The sequence below is a fragment of the Bubalus bubalis genome, chromosome 7 (assembly GCF_019923935.1).
Source record: "Bubalus bubalis isolate 160015118507 breed Murrah chromosome 7, NDDB_SH_1, whole genome shotgun sequence".
NCBI lineage: Eukaryota > Metazoa > Chordata > Mammalia > Artiodactyla > Bovidae > Bubalus > Bubalus bubalis.
In genome coordinates, this window is record NC_059163.1 from 66274481 (window position 1) to 66286635 (window position 12155).

General features: G+C 36.8%; 1 pseudogene; it reads left to right on the top strand.

Moving 5' to 3' along the window:
* Nucleotides 1-3622: 3622 nt before the first annotated feature.
* LOC112586120 lies at nucleotides 3623-5112 on the top strand (annotated as a pseudogene).
* Nucleotides 5113-12155: the final 7043 nt, after the last annotated feature.

The following is a 12155-nucleotide window of genomic DNA, read 5'->3' on the forward strand; positions in this document are numbered from 1 at the left end:
AGGCAAGTAGACAAGAGTGAGCATGGTGCATTTAGGAAACTCTCAGACCTACAGCAGTGGCCACATGACTGGAAAAGGTCAGTTTTCATTTCAAGCCCAAAGAAGGGCAATGCCAAAGAATGTTGAAACCGCTGTATAATTGTCTCACTTCACATGCTAGCTAGATAATGCTCAAAATCCTTCAAGCTAGGCTTCATTAGTATGTGAATTGAGAACTTTCAGCTGTATAAGCAAGGTTTAGGAAAGGCAGAGGAACCAGAGATCAAATAGTCAACATTCATTGGATTATAGAAAAAGAAAGGGGATTCCAGAAAAACATCTACTTCTGCTTCTACGACTACACTAACACCTTTGACTATATGGATCACAACAAACTGGAAAATTCTTAAAGAAATGAGAGCTCCAGACCACCTTACCTATCTCTTTGGAAACCTGTATGCAGGTCAAGAAACAACAGTTAGAAACAGACATGGAACAATGAACTGGTTCAAATGGGTAAGGAGTACATCAAGGCTGCCTATTGGCACCTTGCTTATTTAATTTATATGCAGAGTACATCATATTAAATGTTAGGCTGGATGAATCACAAACTGGAATCAAGATTTCTGGGAGAAATATTAATAACCTCAGATATTCAGATGATACCACTCTAATGGCAGAAAGTGAAAAAGAACTAAACAGCCTCTTGAGGAGAGAGGAGAGTGACAAAGCTGACTTGAAATGCAACGTCAAAACAAAAAACAAACAAAAAAAAACAACAACAAAAAAAACCCTAAGATCATGGCATCCAGTCCCATTGCTTTATGGCAAATAGAAGGGTAGAAAATGGAAGCAGTGACATTGTATTTTCTTGGGCTCCAAAATCACTAAGGACAGTGACCATAGCCATGAAATTAAGACACTTGCTCCTTGGAAGGAAAGCTATAACAAAGCTAGACAGTGTATTAAAATTCAGAGACATTAGTCAATCCTAAAGGAAATCAACCCTGGATAATCATTGGAAGGACTGATGCTGACATTCCAATAGTTAGGCCACATGATAAAAAGAGCTGACTCATTGAAAAAGACCGTGATGCTGGAAAATCTTGAAAGCAAAAGAAGGGGACGCCAGAGGGTAAGATGGTTAGTTAGCATCATCAACTCAATGGATATGAATTAGAAGCAAACTCTGTACTTTGGAGTATAGAAGAGCCTGGTTTGCTGCAATTCATGCAGTCACAAGGAGTCAGACATGACTCAGTGACTGAACTGCGACAGACTTACTCTGTGTTACAGGTGTTCAACAAAGCTAAACTAATAATAAATTAAGGCTCAGAAAATCTATAAGAGCTTGACAAATAACTTTGAGAATTAGCACATGTAAGTAATTTTGAATCAGAAATGCCAATGGAATCACAAGCTCAAATGCATAGAAAAAAATGGGGATTTCTTTTTAAGTGTGGTCTGAAGAAGAGAAATAAGTAGAAAGAGAAAGGAATCAGAGAGGAAGAAAACAATCCTCATTTAAGGATACTTAGTATCAGCACACTTAATGTTAGAAGAATTATCAGAAACAGGAAATGCCAAGAAGGAAAAACTTGGTCAAGGATACAAAAATTTGAGCTAGGATGCACAATGGCAAAATTTTACTGAATTCATCTTGGAGACATTTACTGGTTAAGGGGAGCAGATTATGTGACCTCAAAATACGATTTTAGGTGTTCAGATCATGCCACCCTTAGACGTGTGGCTTTGACATATTGATTTTTTTTTTTTTTTTTCAGATGGAGGCACTTGAAAAAAACAGTAAATACAGAGAGAAGCTTCCTTGGGATGACCCTATCTGCTTGAAATTGATGCAAAACAGCAATTCAATTGTCATTCCCCTCTCCCTAGAAGTTTCTTTAACCAGTCAAGATTAGATTTTTCATAGAAGAGGAGAAGAAAAGTTGACATCCTACCCAGACGGATGGTCTATAATTCCTCTCCTATTCCCTCTTATGGTGACGTATAATTCTGAGTTCTAAGCTACCTCGAGGAGTTACTCATTTTTCCCTAGGAAACTTTCATATATACATGAGGCATATGTAATAATGAGCTTTTATTTTTCTTTTGTTAATAGGAATTTTATTACAGGGTCTCAGATAAGACTTCAAAGGATTTAAGGAAAACTATTTTTCTTTCTCTACACTGGAATTTTAGAAACTTTGCTTTCCATAGGGTGTCTATTAAAAAAGGAATGAAAATTCATTAACCATAGAATGTGTGGTGAATCTAAATTTGAAAATTGATCCATAAGTCAGTTTCCAGAATCAGAGTTTGGTTAGAATCCCAGTATCAGCACCAACTAAAAGTGAAACTTTAAGATAATTATTTACATCCTCTGTGCCTTGGTTTCTGATATGTAGAATATTTATAATTGTAATTTTAAAGCTGATAATGAGGACTAAATCAAATGATATGTGTAAAAGCTCTTAGCATAATCCCAGGTTCATAAGTACTCAAGTAAATGTTAGCCATTAGTTTATTGAAGCACATTTTTATTAGAAACCCTGACAATGAAAGAAGAAAAATAAATAGAAAAGTAGTTCAAGAGTGCAACAGAGTTTGATGGAAGATTTTGGTTTTGGAGAGTGGGGCAAGTGAGAATATGTTACTTACCATTTGTGTTGATAAATGAAGAAGAAAAATGATAACTGACATGGATATGAGTCTTTAATGAAGAAGAGAGCTAGAGATTTTGAACAATATCTGGAAAATAGATACTATGGATAAGAAATAATATATACCATCTTCTTAATAAATCACCACTTAATAAAGTATATAAAAGATTGACTTAAATCTGCTGAAGGGAGAGACTGAATTTATAATGGACACAGGTAGAACAGTTTAATAGCTGTCTTCAGGCTTTGGTGTAATTGAAAGTCAATTTTTTTTCCTCTCCTTTTACAGACAGAAACATTCAAATCAAGTTCATGAAAATGAAAGAGAGTGAAAGAGATACAGGGAGAGGTTGAGAAAGAAAATGAACATTTAAAGAGTAAAAAGCTTTACTACAGACTTCATAATTTAATCCAATGCCCCCTGTCCTTCTTACTCTTAGTTCCTCATACCATATTTTGGAGGTTGTTTTCTGTTTTTTTTTATCTGGAGAATAATGAGGACACTAACACTTGGTAGGAGAAAGACTTTGGGTGTGTTAAAAATGTAATATTCTCCTTTATTACAATGATAGCTCTTTCTAACAGCACAGGGGACTTGACTGTATAATTTTCCCTGTCTTGCTTTGGATGACTCCTGTTCAGACCAAGTCAGCTTATGTCCCATTATAGTCAGTTATGACTGGGAAATTCTAGCAGCTGCAGAGGGGTTGATAAGGGGGTGTTGTCCGTTAATTACAGACACTACGATTTAATTTTTTTTTCAATTTTTTAAAATGTTTTTAAATTTTTTCAATTTGTAGATAGATTTCTAGTAGGTTTTTAATGTTCTTAGACTTGGTTTTTTACTCACTAAAGCAAATGGGGTTCTAAAGAACACTATCATTATCTATTGCTTTAAAAAATGTTAATTTATCATTTTCTAATCTGAATTTATCCTATTCTTGATATTACACGTCAATAAGATGAATATGGTTCAAAACATGAATGCACATGACCCAGTTTTTACCAGTGAAGTATTAAAATATCAACCTTCAGCGGCGGAGGCGGTGGCTGCCACGGATCGACCGAGCCTAGCGTCCCACCTTCGCCCCCTTGCGGCTGGTCGACTGATGGCCTCGCCGCAGTGCAGTGCCGTGCAGTATTTTTCAGAGAAAACAAATTCCATGACTTTAGTTGAAAACAAATTCAGTCTCTCAAACATGAGCTGGCTCCTGTGTAGAAAAGATTTGGGGGCAACACATTACGGAATTGAGCTTCGTTCATACTTGATGAAATGTGCCAAGGAAAACCTGGAGAGCTTGATCAAAAATAGTGATAGCTTTGATAATTAGCTTCTAAATTCCGGAGAAGGCAATGGCACCCCACTCCAGTACTTTTGCCTAGAAAATCCCATGGACGGAGAAGCCTGGTGGGCTGCAGTTCATGGGGTCGCTAGAGTCGGACACGACTGACCAACTTCACTTTCACTTTTCACTTTCATGCATTGGAGAAGCAAATGGCAACCCACTCCAGTGTTCTTGCCTGGAAAATCCCAGGGACGAGGGAGCCTGGTGGGCTGCCGTCTATGGGGTCGCACAGAGTCGGACACAACTGAAGCGACTTAGCAGCAGCAGCAGAATCCTGTATTATCCCTCTGAAAGGAAAGTTGCAAGGCATGGCTAGGTCAGCCTGATCTCCTAGCAGCTTATCAGAATAATTATATGAGCAAGTTAGCACAGTTTCTTCTGTGAACTAAATCATTTGTCTCAAGATGAAGATATTCCTATATGCACCTATAAAGAGAAGCACTGCTAGGATTTGAGTTCTAGAAACCTGCATTTGTGGTTGGTAATTGCCCCTGGAAAGCATCTGATGGTCATCAGTTTTTTAAGATTATTGTGGAGGTGGAGTCCAAAAATACTATGAGAACTACATGAAAGTATTACTAAAACCAGGAGGCATTGTAGTCATGCCTGTAATAGATCAGTTAACACATGTTATGAGCACTGTAAAATACATTTGGAAAAGTAAAAATAACCTTGTTGCATCTGTTCCACTTACCTGTGCAATCAAATAAGAAGATATTGGCCAATCAGAGTTTATGGAGCACTCCTCCCAGCCCACCCATCAATGCTATCAAGAATCTATAGCACTTGCTCATATTTATGTTAATGAACACATATATTTCATACATAATGAGATATAGGTCAAGGGGGTTCCTTAAAGGGCTCCAACCAAAAGAAAGAATGTTAAACAGAGAATTAACACTTATGAATTTGTCGGTAATCAGCTTATTCCTCAGCCTCTAGAAAGTGAGGAGGGTGAGAAAAATAGAAGAGAAAGAAAAGGAAGAGGAAGACCATAATGAAGTTAAAAGAGTCATCTCAGAACTTACTGAAAGAAAAATTATGAAACTCCACTTCTCTGAATCTTTAAAAGTTTACTTGATATATTTTAGAGAAAAATAGCTTAGAGCAGAAAGAAAAGAATGCCTACTGATAATTCCTCTAGTCTTTAGAATGTGGCATTTGTGAGGAGTTTAAAAGAGAGAATTCTTCCTTTGATCAGAGTGAATTTATGGTGAAGAAAAAGTATCTTGTTTCTGTTTTAGTATTTTAAATTATGCATTCAGAGATTAAAAAGAATCCCTTTTATAAAATATATTTCCGTTTAAGTCTTGGGGAAAATGGCTATTTTAATTCAGAATGACTTTAAGTGTTGAATGCAACAAGAGCCCAGACTTTGTGTAATATAAATCCTCTTCTGATTCCTTACAGGTTTGTAGTAGTGAGTTAGACTTAATTTTATATAAGGTTGCATAACTATTAATCATATATAATCTGGTTTGAATTGCAGTTGTTTGCATTTCCTCCATTAAAAATTTCAGTTCAGTCCCTCAGTGATGTCTGACTCTTTGCGACCCCATGGAATTCAGGACACCAGACCTCGCTATCCATCACCAACTCATGGATCTTGCTCAAATTCATGTCCATTGAGTTGGTGATGCCATCCAATCATCTCATCCTCTGTCGTCCCCTTCTTCTCCTGCCTTCAGTCTTTCCTAGCATCAGGGTCTTTTCAAATGAGTCAGTTATTTGCATCAGGTGGCAAGAGTATTGGAGTTTCAGCTTCAACATCAGTCCTTCCAATGAATATTCAGGACTGATTTCCTTTAGGATGGACTGGTTGGATCTCCTTGCAGTCCAAGAGACTCTCAAGAGTATTCTCCAACACCACAGTTCAAAAGCATCAATTCTTCAGTGCTCAGCTTTCTTTATAGCCCAACTCTCACATCCATACATAACTACTGGAAAAACTATAGCTTTGACTAGATAGATGTTTGTCACCAAAGAAATGTCTCAGCTTTTCAATATGCTGTCTAGATTGGTCATAGTTTTTCTTCCAAGGAGTAAGTGGCTTTTAATTTCATGGCTGCAGTCACCATCTGCAATGATTTTTGGAGCCCAAGAAAATAAAGTCTGTCACTGTTTCCATTGCTTCCCCATTAATTTGCCATGAAGTGATGGGACCAGATACCATGATCTTCATCCTTCTGAATGTTGAGTCTTAAGCCAGATTTTTCACTCTTCTCTTTCACTTTCATCAAGAGGTTCTTTAATTCCTCTTTGCTTTCTGCCATAAGGGTGATGTCATTTGCATATCTGAGGTTATTGATATTTCTCCCAGCAATTTTGATCCTTATCTAATAAGGAAACAAAATACTTTGTAGTCCCACTTCCCTTACTTTTGTTTCAGTCACTGAGTTCTGACAAATGAATATATGAGGGTAATAATAATACAATTTAACCTTAAAGAAAGTTTCATGGAATTCAATAGTATTGCCATTCTTGCTTTGGAATCTATTGCCCTAAGACTTATGGCCGATAACTGCTTATCATAGAGATTTTAAGAGCGCATCAAATGAACAGTAAAGTAAAAAGCATATACTTGTTACAACTCTTCATTTATACAGAACTTTTACATTTTCAGTATTTAAAAATAATAGTTATTTTACTCTCTGGAATTGTAGAAGAGAGTATATTTAGGTTTGCTTTTCAATAGTTCACTCTGTAAAATATTTGGCTTTAAAAAAATTGTTCTCTGTGACTGTTGATTGTATAGACAATGAGTGAATAAGCATGAGTGGTTGCCACTCTCTTGGGAAAAGCTCAGGGCTGGGCCAAAGCTGGCTTTAGTTAAGAGGTATACTTTAGCAAAGGGAACTTGTGGTTCATCTGTATATTTATCTTTGTCAAGTTAAGGCTAAGGAGCCTACATTTGCTCTGAAGCTCCTTTATGCAGTCTAAGAAATATTCACAGAAATTATCCATAGATGCCTTTCACTTTGAAAATCCAGACTCATAGTGTAATCTTTGGAATCTATGCTGTACTCATTTAAAAATTCTTTCCAATTTTGTCTCTTTTGATAGAATTATAGTGATTTTCATTTTTTTCACTTAACATTACATTAACTATCACTTAAAGTTAGTGGTAGATTGTCACTAATAAAACAGGTAGCAAATGCATTGTTAGTTCGTTTCTTTTCTCCAAACTGGTCCAGAAAACAGTTATCCTTTATTAAGAAAGTACGACAATAAAACATTTACTACTTAGTGTTACATGGATTATACATGTTTTTAAGAAGAAAAACTTGGGAGTACCACTTATTAGCACCAGCATCACTGTTACAGTAGTTGATCAAATATGCTTAATGATATACAATTAATATATAGTAAAAGATTATCATCTCTCTGCAATGATCGAACACTTTGTAATACACAGATGGTTTCAAAATTTCAGGTCTGGTAATTCCACATATCTGAAAACAAGTGTGTGAAATATTCTAAGCATGCTGCTGCTACTGCTGCTGCTAAGTCACTTCAGTCATGTCCGACTCTGTGACCCCATAGACGGCAGCCCACTAGGCTCCCCCGTCCCTGGGATTCTCCAGGCAAGAACACTGGAGTGGGTTGCCATTTCCTTCTCCAATGCATGAAAGTGAAAAGTGAAAGTGAAGTCGCTCAGTCATGTCCGACTCTTAGCGACCCCATGGACTGCGGCCTACCAGGCTCCTCTGTCCATGGGATTTTCCAGGCAAGAGTACTGGAGTGGGGTGCCATTGCCTTCTCCGATTCTAGCATGAAGTAGTCCAAATAAGTAAAGACATTTTAATGATATGAAAGATAATTTCAAGGAAGATATTTATTTTATACCCATGACTAGGGCTTAGTTTTGGGGGTTGAAGGTTGGGGGAATTTTTACAATTATTCTTAGATGATTACCAAGCTGTCAAGAAAGCTGCCACATATCATTTCTAGCAAGGGAAAAAAATAGTTTCATACAACTATCACTTGCTAATAATGTTCATTTATTTTGAACTAAATGCTAGTTTTAGAAGTTTAATTTTGAGGTCCTTGTGTCCACATATTTAAATCTAGTACTCCTACCCTCTTTCATTCTTAGACCTGGTGTCCAGATTTGTAAACATAGATATTCTTAAATAATGGTTTTCTATTCATGAGAAATTTTTTGTTAAGGATGTATTTGAAGGAGACTTTTTCATATTGTCTTTCATTTTGTTGACCTTGGCAAAGCGAATGATAGATTTTCATGATCATTGCCTATTTTTTATTGGTGAAATGTATCTTTTGCATTTTTAAAAGCATTTATTTTACAGTTGTGTCTTTATCATTGACTTTAAATAGAGAAGTAGAAATAAAACACAAAAAATTAACTTAAAAAGTTTAGAAGACCAGATAATATTTCCTGCTAGGCAAAAATTAAGATTATATACATTATAAATATAAAATATAGAGTATCAGTTCAGTTCAGTCACTCAGTCGTGTCTGACTCTTTGTGACCCCATGAATCGCAGCACACCAGGCCTTCCTGTCCATCACCATCTCCTGGAGTTCACTGAGACTCACGTCCATCGAGTCCATGATGCCATCCAGCCATCTCATCCTCTGTTGTCCCCTTCTCCTCCTGCCCCCAATCCCTCCCAGCATCAGAGTCTTGTCCAATGAGTCAACACTTCGAATGAGGTGGCCAAAGTACTCATTCCTTCCAAAGAAATCTCAGGGCTGATCTCCTTCAGAATGGACTGGCTGGATCTCCTTGCAGTCCAAGGGACTCTCAAGAGTCTTCTCCAACACCACAGTTCAAAAGCATCAATTCTTTGGCGCTCAGCCTTCTTCACAGTCCAACTCTCACATCCATACATGACCACAGGAAAAACCATAGCCTTGACTAGACGGACCTTTGTTGGCAAAGTAATATCTCTGCTATTTAATATGCTATCTAGGTTTGTCATAACTTTCCTTCCAAGGAGTAAGCGTCTTTTAATTTCATGGCTGCAGTCACCATCTGCAGTGATATTGGAGCCCCCCAAAATAAAGTCTGACACTGTTTCCACTTTTTCCCCATCTGTATCCTATGAAGTGATGGGACCGGATGCCATGATCTTTGTTTTCTGAATGTTGAGCTTTAGGCCAACTTTTTCACTCTCCACTTTCAATTTCATCAAAAGGCTCTTGAGTTCCTCTTCACTTTCTGCCATAAGGGTGGTGTCATCTGCATATCTGAGGTTATTGATATTTCTCCTGGCAATCTTGACTCCAGCTTGTGTTTCTTCCAGTCCAGCATTTCTCATGATGTATTCTGCATATAAGTTAAATAAGCAGGGTGACAATATACAGCCTTGACGTACTCCTTTTCCTCTTTGGAACCAGTCTGTTTTTCCATGTCCAGTTCTAACTGTTGCTTCCTGACCTGCATACAGATTTCTCAAGAGGCAGGTCAGGTGGTCTGGTATTCCCATCTCTTTCAGAATTTCCCACAGTTTATTGTGATCCACAGAGTCAAAGGCTTTGGCATAGTCAATAAAGCAGAAATAGATGTTTTTCTGGAACTCTCTTGCTTTTTCCATGATCCAGCAGATGTTGGCAATTTGATCTCTGGTTCCTCTGCCTTTTCTAAAACCAGCTTGAACATCAGGAAGTTCACAGTTCATGTATTGCTGAAGCCTGGCTTGGAGAATTTGGAGCATTACTTTATTAGCATGTGAGATGAGTGCAATTGTGCGGTAGTTTGAGCATTCTTTGGCATTGCCTTTCTTTGGGATTGGAATGAAAACTGACCTTTTCCAGCCCTGTGGCTACTGCTGAGTTTTCCAAATTTGCTGGCATATCGAGTGCAGCACTTTCACAGCATCATCTTTCAGGATTTGAAATAGCTCAACTGGAATTGCATCACCTCCACTAGCTTTGTTATATAATATATAAAGCATGTATATTTGCCTTTAGAAATTACAAATATTTGCATGTCTAAAAATAATTAAAAATACTAAACAGCAACAAAGGAAACCACACACAATGTTCATAGTATATGAATCATTAGTGAAAGTAAATAAAGACAGACAAGGCACTAGAAATAATGTTATGAAGGGTCTTACATGATATGCTAAAACCACATGAATTAGTATACATGTGAACATTTTCTCTTTACATTATTTCTCGTAGTCTTCCTTTCAGTCACAATGTCAATTCTGTGATTTAGGTCTTTGTTACCTCATGCCTGAATTGTTTAAACAACTTTCTTATCAGTCTTCAGTACTTTAGTCTCTTCCCATCAAACTGGATCTTAAGGATCATCATGAGGCTTATAATCCTGGTACAATTTTTATATTATTTTACTATCCTAGACAGTGTTTATCCACAATTTGGTCATTGGTTTAATCATTATTCCAAAACACTATTTTTTAGTTATTATAAAATTTTATTTGTGAGAATGCATGCAAAAATTGTCAGAAATACTCACAAACACACCAGCATTATTTTTTTAACCAAAAATAGAAATTTTATCTGTGACTGCGATGACTTTGACACTGCACATTTGTTAGGAAAAGATGAACTGTTCAGTAAGTGATATTGGGACAATTTGATATCTGAATGTGAAAAGATGAGTTTGGAAACCTTACCCCACATATATATATATAAAAAATGAAATTCATGTGCATTAAGACTTACATGTACAAGGCAAAACTATAATACTGTGAGGAAATAGAAAGTCTCAAGTATGTTTCCACTTGTACAAAGTTCAAACCATGCAAAACTATGTAATATATCACTTAATTAAAACCAACATGGTTAAATATAAAGTGGGGAAAAAAGGTAAAGAGAAAATTCAAATTTGCATTTCCTCTTAGGGGAAATTAAAGGAGAGATGGAGGATCTAAGAATTCTTGTTTTATTTTTTAAACCTTTTTATTTTATATTGGAGTACAGCAAATTGACAATGTTGTGATAGTTTCAGTGGACCTCAGAGGAACTCAGCCATAAAACTCATTTATTCATTTTCCCTAAAACTACCCTCCCATACGTGCTATGCCAACCTACTCTTTATGGGGCAAAAAGATGTCCTGATGGTTGATATTAAGTGAAAGGGTCTGCTTTTCTTTGCAATCTGGTAACTATTTACTCCTTTAGGATAGAGTCCAAATTGCTTCACTTATATTTACCTAAACCCAATCTGTGCCATGTTTAGTCACTCAGTCATGTCTGAAGTTTTGTGACCCCATGAACTGTAGCCCATGTCCTGTAGCCGCATAGCCTGTAGCCCAGGCCCCTCTGTCCATCGGGAATTCAGGCAGGAATACTGGAGTGGGTTGCCATGCCCTCCTCCTCCTCTCGAACCCAGTGACCGAACCAGGATCTCCTGCATTGCAGGTGGATTCTTTATCAGTTGAGCTACCAGGAAAGCCCAAATTCTTTTTACTGAATTTTAACACGAACATGTTAACATAGTTATCTACACTCCAGAAATTCATTTCCACAGTCTACCTTATAATTCATCCTGACATTTCCTTTTACTGAAATATTTACCTTTAAGAAAAAGCTTAAGCAACACTTTTGTTTTTGAACCTTCCATAAGGCTACAGTCCATAGAGTTGCAAAGAGTCAGACAAGACTGAGCGACTAAGCACAGCACAGCACAAATATGTGTTGTCACCTTTCTGAAGCTAAATGTTTACTTTTGTTAATTTTTCTTTTCATTTTCATTAATATGGAATTATACTGTAACATTATAAAAACCATATATTTGGGAAGATTTGGGAGAATGGCATTGAAACATGTAAAATTTCATGTATGAAACGAGTTGCCAGTCCAGGTTCGATGCACGATACTGGATGCTTGGGGCTGGTGCACTGGGACGACCCAGAAGGATGGAATGGGGAGGGAGGAGGGAGGAGGGTTCAGGATGGGGAACACATGTATACCTGTGGTGGATTCATTTTGATATTTGGCAAAACTAATACAGTTATGTAAAGTTTAAAAATAAAATAAAATTAAAAAAAAAAAAAAGATGGAAAGGGAAACATACTGCCAGAATTGCTGGATTAGGATTACATTATAGTTAAAAAAAAAAAACAAAAAAAACAAAAAACCATATATGCTTAATCTCTGCTGCTTTCTCATTTTTAAGGGTGGCTTTGAAATAGTAAATCATAAATAAACTTTTATTTATTACACTAAG